We start from the raw sequence: 13,722 nt of genomic DNA, 5'->3' as shown, positions 1-13,722 counted from the left end.
GGGAGGGTCAAATGATAGGGAAGCCATGAGGGTGTGCCAGACTCTCCACACTCTTCTTCAGCCCCCGCCCTGATGCTAGGAAAGCACATCCACCTCCACACTCCATTACAGACCTTGTTCCTCTTTGCTTCCACAAGTATATTTTTCCTCCTCTACTTCTCGACTTTTCATTTTATTATTTTTTTAAGGACTTTATTTAGTTATTTATTCGAGAGAGAGAGAGAGAGAGAGAGAGAGTGTGTGCACCAGGGGAGGAACAGAGGGAGAGGGACAAATAGACTTCATGCTGAACACAGAGTGGGATGTGGGACTCAATCCTAGGACCCTGAGATCATGACCGGAGCTGAAATCAAGAGTCAGACACTTAATTGACTGAGCCACCCAGGTGCCCCTTGACCTTTCATTTTAACCTCATTAACCTCATGAGCTTTATTTTTATTTTTAACTGGCCTCTCTTAGTACGTGTGTTTTTTATCACTCTCCTAGCTGGATTTTTGCTCTTCATTTTACCTAACAAGCTGTATGACTCTGGGCAAAGTACCTACTCTTTCTGTGCCTGCTTTCCCTTGACATAAAATGGAAATAGTAATGGTTCTGTCTGATGGGGTTATTGAGAAAATTACATGAGTTAGAAGAGTCACCTTTCTTAGAAGAGCACCTGGTATGAAGGATACATGGGGCAGATGTTATTTTTATCGAAAGTTTCACTCATTTCCCCCTTCTTCTAGTTTTAATTTTTAGCTTATTTTATTGCATTTTAATTTTAGCATTATCTTAGATCTTTTTCTTGATTTTAGGTTTTTCTATAATTTTCAATCGTTATGTTTAATTTTGTTTACATTATTGTTAGTGCTCTCTAATAGTTTACTTCAATTACTAGCTTAGGCCTTGGGTTTTGTTGACTCTCTTTGTTCTCTCATTTCTTCTTTTTTATTCAAATCAACAGTGACGGTGATTTTTTTTTTTAAGAATTTATTTATTTATTTGACAGAGATCACAGGTAGGCAGAGAGGCAGGCAGAGAGAGAGGGGGAAGCAGGCTCCCCGCTGAGCAGAGCCCGATTCGCAACTCGATCCCAGGTCCCTGAGATCATGACCTGAGCCGAAGGCAGAGGCTTTAACCCACTGAGCCACCCAGGCACCTTGTGTGATGGTGATTTTTAATGGCCTTTCTTGTGGGCAACAAGAAGTGAGTCCAGAGAAATGGTTACCAAACTTTAGTGTGTCTTAGAATCACCTAGAGGGCTTGTAAAACACAGAATGCTGGCACCAGCCCCATAGTTTGGGATTCAGCGGGTCTAATTTGGGGTCCAGGTGATGCTGATGTTGTGAACTGGTGACATTTTGAGAATCACTGGTCTGGAAAGGTATGAATAGGGGGCAGAGTCCTTATTATAACTAGGAAAACCCCCTCCTATGCATTGTAGCCCATTTTTGCCATGCACCCACTGCTTTATTGGATTTTCTTTAATTCATTCTACTTCCTGCACAGTATAAACTCTTCCCAGGGCCATTACCTCCACCCCCACGTCCCCCCCCCCCACCCCCACGGCATATGGGTCACTGATTGGCCAAAAAGTTTACTTGTTAAAATATCACACCAAATATATATATATTACACCATTCTCCTTAAGAGAAAATATGGGGCACCTGGGTGGCTCAGTGGGTTAAAGCCTCTGCCTTCGGTTCAGGTCATGATCCCAGGGTCCTGGGATCAAGCCCTACATCGGGCTCTCTGCTCAGCAGGGAGCCTGCTTCCCTTCCTCTCTCTCTGCCTGCCTCTCTGTCTACTTGTGATCTCTGTCAAATAAATAAATAAAATCTTTTTAAAAAAAAGAGAGAGAGAAAATATGTGACTCAGAATCCATGGTAACCAAAATGTATAATAATTGGGTTTTAGGCAAATGTTGGTAATAGCATGCTAGGAGGGAAGAGCAAGGTGAACCTCATACAAGAATATGCAGTTCTGGCTTGACCCCTGTGGGAAGTCAAGAGTTATGGAGCTCTCAGAGGACCCGTAAGAATCCAGGAACTTAGAAATCAGAGTCCTGTCACTGCTTTCAAAGTATTCACTTCCAATATAATTTGGAGAAGAATAATGACAAAGACAACTAAAAGCCCTGCAGTGGCCCATCTCTGTCCCCTCCTTTTTTCCCCAGGATCACTGTTTCCTTATACTGGGTGCATACAACCTACGTGTGTTTGTATAATTCTTTTTTCTGTGTGTCTACTAAAAATATATGGCATTATTACATGTTATATGATATTTTCATACTTTGTATCTTTCCTCACACTTTCTGATTATGATCTTTGCCTCCCCTCTACCTCTATTATCCTGTCCCCAACCCCTTCACTCTCCCAAATTCTGAAAGTATAGGGAAATGGTTGGGCTGGACTTTTCCAGGCCTTTTTCTTTGTCCCTAGAAAGTACAGGATGCTATCCTGTGAAAACTAGAATCCTTCAAAGGATACTTTTATCAAATTTGGATCTAAGCCACATTGGTAACTCTGGTAATGACAATTCCCTTTTCTGCCCCCAAATGCCTGACCGCTTTGTGTCTTCCATTGCAAGATTTTCCCATTGAAAGAATTCTTACCCAAAACCAATCTTCCGGTCTTCTCCCTACCTCTCACACCCTGCCATTTGGAACATACTGAAAAGTTTCAGAAAGTGAGAGGGGACTTAGCTATCTCCAGATGGAGGGATCTAACCCACTGCCTGATTCCAGCCATCTCACTAGTGACCCCCAATCCAGTGGGGATTAATGGTCAGTCAGAAATCCTGCAGACTCACCCCATATCTGGACTCAGCTGGGCTCAACCGGCTGGATGTAGAGTGTACTGCTCCACAAGCAACCGATGAGCCAAGACTTATACAGCACCACCAGAGAGTGGTGGTGGTCCTGGAGCATAATCTGCACTCTCCAAGAATCCTCCTCTGCATTTTGGCTGGTTGGGACCCCAAGACTAAGGTCTACAAAATGTTGGGGGCTGTTCATGTTAACTGCCTGCTAGGCTTCTTGATTTTTCATTACTAATTTCTCTGTGTTTGGTCTTTTCGATCTTCTAATTCCCAAGCTATTTCTTAGAGACACAGATAGATCCATCATTCTTACCTCTATCAGTTTTATGGCTTCTATTGCAAAATTGTCTAATGCATTAGCAAAGAAATCTTCTTCTATGATTTTAGAACTTATTCCTTGGCAAGCTGAAAATATGATGTGTCTTCATGTTGAAGTAAGCATATAATTTATCACCTAAACTGGAACATTTTTGAGAGTGACAAATGCCAAACCACTCGAGATGCTAATGCAACAGAAGAACACTGGCCAGTCTAGACAAACCAGATGCACGATCATGGTCACCCTACTGAGTGTGCACATTCCCTCCCCCAAAGGAAGCCTCTAGAGGAAGCTTTCAGCAAACAGGCTGTGGTGTCACCCCTGCCAGGACCATCTGCTTGTGTTTGCAGGCCCGGGGAAGCCTTGAGACTAGCTAAGTCACACAAAATATATTTGGACACATGTGGGATCTGTAGTCCAACTGCCTGTGTTCTTCCAGTGGAGAAATCTGTACAAATCTATGTTATAAATAGAAACTTCATTATCCGCACTGTGTGTTTCTGCCTTGGCTCAAAATGTAGGAACTTCCATCAACATTTCCTTTCTCTAAGCAAAGTGTTGGAGACTTTGACAAACATTTCTGCCTTCTCAGAAATGCCAAGGAAAAAAATCTTCCATTCTTAGCAAATTGCAATTACTAGCAACTTCTCATACAAGGGGTGACTGAACTGATGGGGTAGACCTGGGAGAAACCAGTATCCAGTAGGCCGCGTTTCTCTATTGATCAGGGGTAATAATAGTAATAACTGACATTGATTTAATGGTTGCTCTATGCTGCGGAACTTTACATGGTTTCATATGGTGCATTAGCTCCAGGCCTGCGGGTCAGCAAACTCAGAGAGTGTCACAGAGGATATTAAAAATGCACGAATAACAACAACAAAAAACCCAGCAGAGTGAAAATTCTAGACACAGGGTTTGCTCTGTTTGTGTGTGTCGTAACTTCATGAATTCCACGAAGCCCTGGTGGAGCTGATCCTGTGTCCCTCCCATTGCTGGCAGGTGGGCAGGACCTCACAGGCAGGGGCCGAGGCCTGCATCCACTTGCCGCATACCAGCAGGAGTTAAGGATCTGACATTCAGATTTAACCTTAAAGGGAAGAGGAAACATGAGTCACAACTTCACTGGACAGTTCTGCCACACGGGTTTCTGTAATGTGATTTAGCTCACACCCAACTAGTAAATACAAGGAGTAGTATCAGGTTAACAAAGTCAAATTGGTTCCTACCCAGCTTTTCCTTTGCCAACGGAGAGGAGAATTATAATTGTCGGCTGGAAAGAGAGAGCCTAGCCTCTATAGTGGCAGCCGGAGCACTTTCAGCTTTAATTTTTAAAATGTAAAGCAAACATCTGCACTCTCAGAGGGACCTTGGACCCTTGGACCTGGACCTTGCACAGTTCTTGGCTCACTGCCGCCTGTGCTGCCTCAAGCGCCTACTGTACAAACCTCCCAGGGGCTCGGAGGTCGGCTTCCAGCCACACCATCTCTGTGCCAGGCAGCACTACTATCTTGCTTGCTCTCAATTGGTTCAGAATCTTGAAGGAAGGAGAAAGAGAAGTGAGGGATTAGAGCCTCCTCACCTTTTTCTTATTTAAAAAAAAAAAAAAAAGATTGTCTTATTTATTTTAGAGAGAGAGTGTGTGTGAGCAGGCAGTCGGGGGGTGGGGGAGGTGGTGCAGAGGGAGATGGAAAGAGAGAGACTCTCTAGCCGACTCCCCGCTGAGCACAGAGCCTGACCAGGCCTTGATCCCATGACCCCTCAGATCATGACCTGAGCTGAAACCAAGAGTCCAAGAGTCAGATGCTTAACTGACGGAGCCACCCAGGTGCCCTTAGATCTTCCTCACCTTTAACTTAGTGGACATGAGCTCTGGTACAAGCAAAGCTCAACCCAAACCTTCACTTACGGATGCTCAAACAGAATTCCATCATAGCAATCATCACAGTAACAGCACCATGCATTCAGAGAGTGTTTGCTATTTGTCAGGAATGTTCTAAGAGTATTACATGGTCTTATACACTGAAGGGGATCAGGATATGCCATCCCCAAAATATGCCACTTTGACAGGATTATTTTGAACTGAAGGCATTTGAGTTCTTGAAATCCCTTATCTGCCTCAAAGCAGGGCCTCCCAAAAGAACACAGTTGTCACAAATCTCCTCCCAGGAGCTACTCTAATAGCTTCTGGGAGACAAGAAGTCGGCACCACACCCAGATACACACTGTCACAAAATATCATATCTCCCATATATGCCTCTAAGGACCCATTTATCTTTCCAAAAAGTCATTTGCTCTTTCATATGTGTTCTTTTCCATCATCTACCCTAAGTTAGTATATAGACCCCAAATTCTACCCACTCCTTTGAATTCCTCATCTCTGAGTGCTCTGTATGTATGCAATGTACATGCTAAGAAACTCTTTCCAAGTTTATCTTTTTATCAGCCAATTTACAGAAGGCCTAGGAAGGTAGAAGAAAAAAAAAATAAATTTTCCTGCCTTAAACAGTTTATGTGTATGAACTCATTTAATCACCACAACCCCATGAGGTAGGTGCTTTCAGCTGAGGAATGAGACATGGAAAGGTTAAGTGGTTTGGCTAAAGGCATTGTTATTACAGTGGTATAACCTAGAGCAAAAAACAAAGTTCTAGAGTTGGAATGACAGTTTTGGGGGGTTGGAGGCAGGGCTGAGTGGATAAAAGGAAAAAACAAAAAAGAGCTAACATCAACATTCTTGGGCTGTCATCAAGGGGAAATTGTGGGTTCAACCTAGATAAACTGGAATTTTGGAAAGTCCTGTGGGTTTGTGAATGTCATCCTGGGGGCTGGCTGCCCAGAGAACTGACAGCTTGTAAGCCATACTATTTTTTTTTTTTTTAATCATGTAACACCAAAATGAATTCAAGCTATTCTCCAACTAGAACAGCAACCTAAAATAATCTTTAAATTTATCAAAAATAGATTTCTGATAGAAGAGTTGAAATTTTCCACAAGGGTAAAGCAAAGTTATTATCCCCACCACTCTTTATAACTTGATTCTTAACGATCAGATGCTGTTTTCAGATGAATTGGACATAGTCCCATAGAAAACAGAAAGATGAACAATGTTTTACAGACTAATGATGTGGTTATATTATTATCTCAAATCGTGAGTAGCTTGAACAAACAACAGGTTCTGCAAGCTCATTATTGCCAGAAAACATTGTTACTGACCAACTTTTTAAATGTGAAAATAGTTATTTTTGGAAGATGTCCCCAGAACTTTTAACCAATTTTAAACAACAGGCCAATATAACAAGTTATCTCAGTTATCTTGGTGAACATTGAACAAAAAGAGCATCTTGTGAGGGAATAGCTCTTCAAGGTCAAGTATTCCACAGGTGCTAAAAAGAGAATTTTCAAGAATTCTGTTTTTGTGGTTTTTCAGCTGAAGCAAGTACCTGACTATAACTGCTTTAAATTGTTTTCAAGCTAAATCAATCGTTGCCATGCTACACAGAGCAGAACTCTTGAATTCCATTTTATGTTCATCTGTATACCAGAAAAGATCCAAATTGTATTTTGGGGAGAACTTCAGCCTTCTGCAGGTATTTTTCTATATTCATTCCAAGTGGAGTAGAGATGACAAAGGCCAACATAGAAGCACATATATTTGGATATATACCTGCTCTGTGCCCCATGCTGTTACACTTTCTTCTTTTAATTCCAATATCTTCTACCTGGTCACATTCATGAATCATTTTAAGTAGCTACAGATCATTTTTTGAAGATGATATACAAATAAATTGTAAAAGAAATATACCTTAAGTACATTACTTCAAATATGTATTTTCAAATATCAATTCAACTAGTGTAAACACACACACATTTATATTGAAACTCTTCCAAAATTTGCATAAAAATTTCTTTCAGTTGAACTGGATTGTTCACTGAATTAAGGTGTCAGCTCTTAGCTTATACACCATACTTAAAAGTTCTGGACTGAATATTTTCTTTTCCTAAGACAGGAAAGTTTTGCAACAATCACCTTTCCTACGGAAAAGTATTATCTTTCCAGTAAAGTTTAATTTATCTTGAAAAAAGAAAAGTTGCATGCACATTTAAATGCACTGTTTCTAAATCTGGAGCCATCCAACTTCTTTGCAGGAATGGCCAAGACAGAATGAGTCATCTTCTCCAGTTGGTTTCCATTTAACAAAGGACTAAACTTCAATTAGCTTTATACACTGAAACACATGTTCAGCCCTTAGACTATAAACCCTTTTACTGAAATGGAAAGACTGGAATTTATACACACAGGTTCAACCATTTTCAGAAGTCCCAACTTTGTTCTTTAAATGAAACATGAAAGGATTTTTCTCATTAGATAAAATGTCTAAGTTTTTTCCCCAAAAAAGAAGAGTCAGAAAGATCTTGAATGCAGGTAGTTTATTAGGGAGGAGGTCCTGGGACATAGGAATGAGGGACCAAGGAAAGTGAGTTCAGAAAGTAGAAAAATCCAAAGTTAAGTGTCCATAACCAAAGTTCTCACAATGGGCGAAAGAAGCTCAATTCATCAGAACATATTGAGGGTCCTGATATAGACATCATGTTACCAAGAATTATCTTCCCAAGGAACAAGAGGCCAGAGTTTCCATCTCCCACTGATATAAGGTTGTCCTAGAAGGTAAGACACCTGTATTTTCAGGTTCCCTGGTATCAGAGAAGGATTTGGGGCAGAAGCTGAAAAATCTGGCTCTCACTTGAAGTAGGAAGTGCAAAGTCAGTCTGAACTTGTACAGGAGTATACAGTTTGGCTTCAGCTGAAACCAGATGTAGGCTTAAGGAATGCATTTCAGTGTTCCGGAGGTGTCTAATAAATGTACCCAATGTGGCAGATAGTTAATGAACCACACTTCTTGTGCAATCCCCCTTCCACAGTCTCTGGGCTGGGCTTATGATGACTCTAATAGAATAAAACAGAACTGATACTGTGCCTGTTTTGGGTCTAACCCTTAAATGACCCAGCAGCTTCTGCTCCCTACTTAAAATGCTTGCTTTTGGAACCCAGTCACAGTAACTTCAAGCTCAGTGTAAGGACCATGTGGAAAGAACTGAAATCTGGCTGAAAAGTCTGGCTGAGCTCCTGGTCAAGACTTCAGATGACTAATGCTGTCCCAGTGACCCTGGACGATACCATGTTGGGAAGAATTACCCAGAGAAGCCATGGAATTATAAGCCATAAAACAAATTATTTTATTTCCTAACATTTTGGGTTACTTATTTTAGTCACAGCAATCAATTAAGATACCAGTCAAGAAACCTTAAAACAAATAGGGTTGTCAAAGTCGCTAAGAAGGGTAGCTTTCTTAAGCTACCTTAAGGGTAGCTCTTTCAAAATTCAGTTCTCCTATGAATATATCTGGAAAACATCCAGATATATTCATAGGAGAACTGAATTTTGCTAGTTTTGCCTATTCTTCACCAAGCCATTTGGCAACACTTATATCTCTGACCATTAGTTATGGCTCTGAAGGATTTCAAGTAATTTTAGTGATTCTGAGAGGAAATGTTTTTTGATATTTTTTGCCAAATTACATTGCTGAGTATTACTGTGTGACAAATTTTCATGTTTATTCTAACCTTTCTTCCCATTGTGATTGGTTACAGGGTTACCAGACTCATTTGATGTTCACTCAACAAAATAGTCATTTAAAATTCAATAAACATATCTGCTGTATGGCAAACCCTGTTCTAGGCACTGCTATTCTAATAATGGGCAAAATGGACAAAAATCCCTGTTCTCTTGGAGATGGAAGATTGACAAAGAGCAGAAGAAATCACAGAATAGAAATACATGGTATCTAGAGAGTGTTAAGGAGAAAAGCTAAATCAGGAAAGGAGTATAGAGAAAATGTTTAAAAATACGTGTTAAATTTTAGATTGAGTGATCAAACGGCAGCATCACTGAGAAGATGCCATTGGAGAAATGGATTGATAAGACAGATTTGGGATATAACTGAAAACAGAGCCCGACAATGGAATTTGCTGACACTTTAGATGTGAGATGTTTTTAATACAATAGAGGGGGTAGCAAGCATCACTCCAAAGTTTGGGGCTCAGCAAATGAAGAATTACACTTCCATTAACTGAAATGAAGAAGTTTGGGAGTTTATATATAGGGTTCAGTGTTAGACACATTAATTTGAGATAGAACTGAAGAGGTTTAGGAAGTTTAGGCAACAAGCCTGTAATTCAGGATAGAGGTTTAAGCCAGAGATCTAAATATGGGAATCATCAGCATATGGTATTTAAAGCCATGACAAAGGATAAAATTATGAAGAGACTGCATATAGATAGAAAAGGAAGAGTTCTCAGGACTAACTACAGGGCATTCCAAGATACAGAGGTTGGGAGAGGGAGCATGTAGAGGGAAAGCAAGAGATTGAGAAGGAACAAAGCAGAAAGCAAGCCAGCAAGGTGTGGTAGCTAGAAAACCAAGAAAATGCTTTAAGGAGGAAAACGTAACTGACCATATCAAATGCTGCTAATAGTTCAGGGAAGATGAGGCATGAGATCTGGTTATTGAATTTAACAATACAAATTGCCCTAGTGAAAAGCAGAGTTTTTGTGGAGCGGTGATGCTGAAAGCCTAATGGATTGAGTTCAAGAGTAAACGGAAGCAGAGAAAGTCAGCCGGTCAATACAGAGGATTCTAAAAAGTTTTGTTTTATACAAAAGAAGCAAAATGAAGCTGGCACAGCTAAAAAAAAATAATAATAATATTAATGGGAGAAATAACAGCAGTTGGTATGGTGATAGGAATGATCCAAAAGATCGGGGATAGTTATGATCCAAGAGAATGGGTGAGAATTACTGGAATCATGCCTTTAGTGGTGAAAAGGGATGGAGTGTAGTCTATCCGTGAGAGGCTGGCCTTAGCTAAGAGTACAGATGGTTCAAGTGCATGCTTAGTAATGGAGAAAGAAGGTAGACTGAAGGGAAACAGGAGCATGAGGTGAGTAGATGAAGTGTGAGAGTGCATGGAAGTTCTCCTGTGAAGGCTTCTATTCTGCCAGTGAAATAGGAACCAAGATCATTAGCCAAGAGTGATTATGGTAAGAAGGAGGTTTGAAGTTCAGAAAGCATGAAGTAATCAACAAGGAGAGTATGGACTGGAGATACACAGTATCACTGTAGGGCAATATCACCTACTTTGGAACTGTGGTAGTGACAGCAAGTGACAACAGTCAGCTTGGTTGTGAGCTTCATTCCCTTCAGCTGTGTCGGTGAAGGAACAGCGCAGTTGGATTTAGCCAGGCTGTGTTTGGCTAATCACAGCATCATCTTCCCCTACCCCCACCCCCAGACCCCCTCGCCTCCTCATGGAAATATTAGCTATTTTCTCCCTGACAGATAACAATACTGTTCAGAAAGCTTAGAGATTCTGACTCAGCTTTCGATACTTCTTCCAATGATGTCTTGCAAAAGTTCTGTGTTTTGTCATTTACTTTTCCTTTCCCCATCCCACAATTCATATGTTTTTCTATTTTCAATGTTATGACATACAGTTGTATTCTGACTAATTTTCCAAAAGGGGCAAAGACAACTGTGCAAGGGGAGATATAACTGGACTCTTAACAATACCTCAGTCATGTTAAATACCATTTACGTAGTACCTTTTATGTCCTAGGTATTTAATACACATTTCTAATCCTCTCAACAAGTTTCCCCATTTTAAAGGAATAGAAACTTGGGAAGTAAAATGAGTCATAACGCAGCTAATAAATGCCAAAGCTGAGACCCAAACCCTGATCTGCATGTTCCACGGTTCTGACTCTGGCCACTCCGCCCTCTAACCCTTATTAGCCAAGGCAAAACCAAGCTTGTGTTGTCCTAGCTCCAACTGTACATATTCGAATGCCATTGAGTTCACTTGCCCAGATATCTTTAATCCAAGGTGCTGTTTCCAGACTTTCTTTCTCCCAAACACCAGATGTCATCTGCTCCTGAACTTGAGACAAAAATTACAGTTTTCAAGTTCCAAAATGCTGAATTTTACCTGTGTTCTCTTGTCCAATTTTAAACGTCTAGATTCACTTACCTATTCTTACAATACCTCGGTGCTGTTGACATTTCGGGCCAGGTAATGTTTTCTTGTGGCGGCCTGTCCTGTTCATACTAGGCTGTTTAGCAGCATCCCTGACCTTTACATCCTTGATGCCAGCAGCACCCTCCCCCCAACTGTGACAACCAAAAATGTCTCCAGATGGGGCATCTAGCTGGCTCAGTTGGTAGAGGGTGTGATTCTTGACCTTGGGTTTGTGAGTTCAAGCTGCACACTGGGTATAGAGATTAAAAATAAAATGTTTGTTTGTTTTTTTAAATGTCTCCAGATGTTGCCAAATGTGCCGTGGGAGGCAAAATTGTCCTTGGTTGTGAACCACTGGAGTAGAAGTGAAGATTACATAGGAATTAGCCACTGCATGGTTTAGTGGGGTAAGTGTCTGCTTTTGGCGCAGGTCATGACCCCAGGGTCTTGGGATACAGTCCTACATGGGGCTCCTTGCTCAGCAGGGAGCTGCTTCTCACTCTGCCTGCTGCTCCCCCTGCTTGTGCCCTTTCTCTCTGACAAATAAATAAAATCTTAAAAAAAAAAAAAAAGAATTAGGTTCATTTTTTAATCTTATTTCAAATTTTACATTGTTACTTTATCCATAACAGTAAAAGATGTTATTTTTGTACTTTTTTTTTGGATTATGTTTTTTAGAAGACAAGCTCCTCCTCAGACTTTTACATTCTCTGTAACTTTCCAAGAACTTGCTTGTCTCAACATCATCACAGGCAGAATTAATTTTAATAGTCCCAAGTTCCCATTACACTTTGAAATAAAAAATCTGTAATGACAGTGTTTACCACACTAGTGCTTTAAAAAACAAGACCTCACACCTATCTCCAACTATCGTCTCTTTGGTGACATAGGTCATATAACATTAATTTTTGTGTCTCCAGCATTTACAAAAATCCCAACATGTAAGTATTTGCTTAACTTGTACATTTAAACTGTATTACAAGGAATTCCATGTGTTGACTTTTAAAATTATCTACACCTACAGAATGCCCCTTTATGGTGTCTTCTGACCCACATGCATATTACAGTCCTGCCATCTAGTGGCCAATTACCCAAATTGTAATTGCAATACCTAGTATGAAATAAAATATCTCGAATACGAACATTTAAATTCCATCCAATATCCTAAGATAAAGAAACCTCTACACCACTTTTACACATATACATTTTCCAACTAATGAAACGTTCCAATTTTTTTTAACATTTTGCCTATAAGTGAGTGAAATTAATTCACATGTAAAAGGTTTTAGCTCCAATATATAGCATTATTTGCAAATAAGGAATATATAATGTCCACATTACACCCCCCCCTTTGATTTTATCCAATGTCCTTTTCCAACAAAGCTCAAACTTTGCTGGTTTTTTCTCTTAGAGATCTATCTCTTTGAAGAGAGTCTTAGCCATTCAATAAAACACCTACCTGGACACCAAACTCAGCTAAAATCGAGACATCAGGACAAACTCCTCAGCTGATAAGATCCGTCATCTGACTGGACCCAAAGCTGATTCATAATCTGGAGTGAAATAAAGTTTTTAACAAGTAGGCTATTAGTGTGGTAACAGGGTTAACTGAACTAATCGATCAATTCAACTAAGTAGGTTAGTAGGAAATTAGTCGAAATATTAAACACTTGTGAAGCATTTTCATTCTTGATTGAATGAACCTCCTCACTAACTCATTCCCTTTACCAATTATGATTGTATACTTTCAAGTATCTCATTCATGCATTATTCTACTGTTATAATAATAGTATAGTTAACTAATGATATAAACTGAATGGGGAAGGGAATAAGGATATAGAGGATAAGGGTTGGGGTGCCTGAGTGGCTCAGTGGGTTAAAGCCTCTGCCTTTGGCTCAGGTCATGATCTCAGGGTCCCGGGATCGAGCCCCACATCGAGCCCCACATCAGGCTCTCTGCTCAGCAGGGAGCCTGCTTCCCCACCCCACCCCCCTCTCTGCCTGCCTCTCTGCCTACTTGTGTTCTCTCCCTGTCAAATAAATAAATAGACCCTTAAAAAAAAAAAGAAGAGGATAAGGTTGGCAAATCAGTTTCAACTTTACTACTTAGCATTCGAGATATCATAAATCTATTACTATTTCATATTTGTGAGCTAACAAAGCATATTTGCTTTAGCAGGAAGGCGTTACCAAATATCTCTAAAATATGCTGGATTGTTCTGTGACATATCTGTTTTGTAGAAATCATTAACATGCTCTGAAGCCAAATGAGGCATATGTATAAACTCTCAGATATCTTTCTTTCTAATATTAACTCTTGATACATCACTGATTTGCAAGATAGATATTTATTTTTAATACTGCAAACTCATGTGTGGCATGACCTTATTTCTTTACTCTCAGATATTTAAAATGTCTGAAGTTCAAGAGATTATTTAGACCAATTCCTCACAGCATAGATGGAAAAGCCAAGGTTTTTAGAGGTTTATTGCCTCACCCAAGTTGACTGAGCTCATTGTAGCAGATG

General features: G+C 40.1%; 1 long non-coding RNA gene across 1 annotated transcript in view; it reads right to left on the bottom strand.

Annotated features, from left to right (window-relative positions):
* Nucleotides 1-13,722, bottom strand: part of LOC116875309 — a 37,008-nt gene that overhangs the window by 537 nt on the left and 22,749 nt on the right. Inside the window, exon 3 of the long non-coding RNA XR_004384174.1 lies at nt 12,655-12,748. This is a non-coding gene — a long non-coding RNA (uncharacterized LOC116875309). The remainder of the gene's footprint in view (nt 1-12,654; nt 12,749-13,722) is intronic.

The sequence above is a fragment of the Lontra canadensis genome, unplaced genomic scaffold (assembly GCF_010015895.1).
Source record: "Lontra canadensis isolate GAN:19392208 unplaced genomic scaffold, GSC_riverotter_1.0 scaffold2, whole genome shotgun sequence".
NCBI classification, from domain to species: Eukaryota; Metazoa; Chordata; class Mammalia; order Carnivora; family Mustelidae; genus Lontra; species Lontra canadensis.
This window is presented reverse-complemented; position numbering and strand designations above follow the sequence as displayed.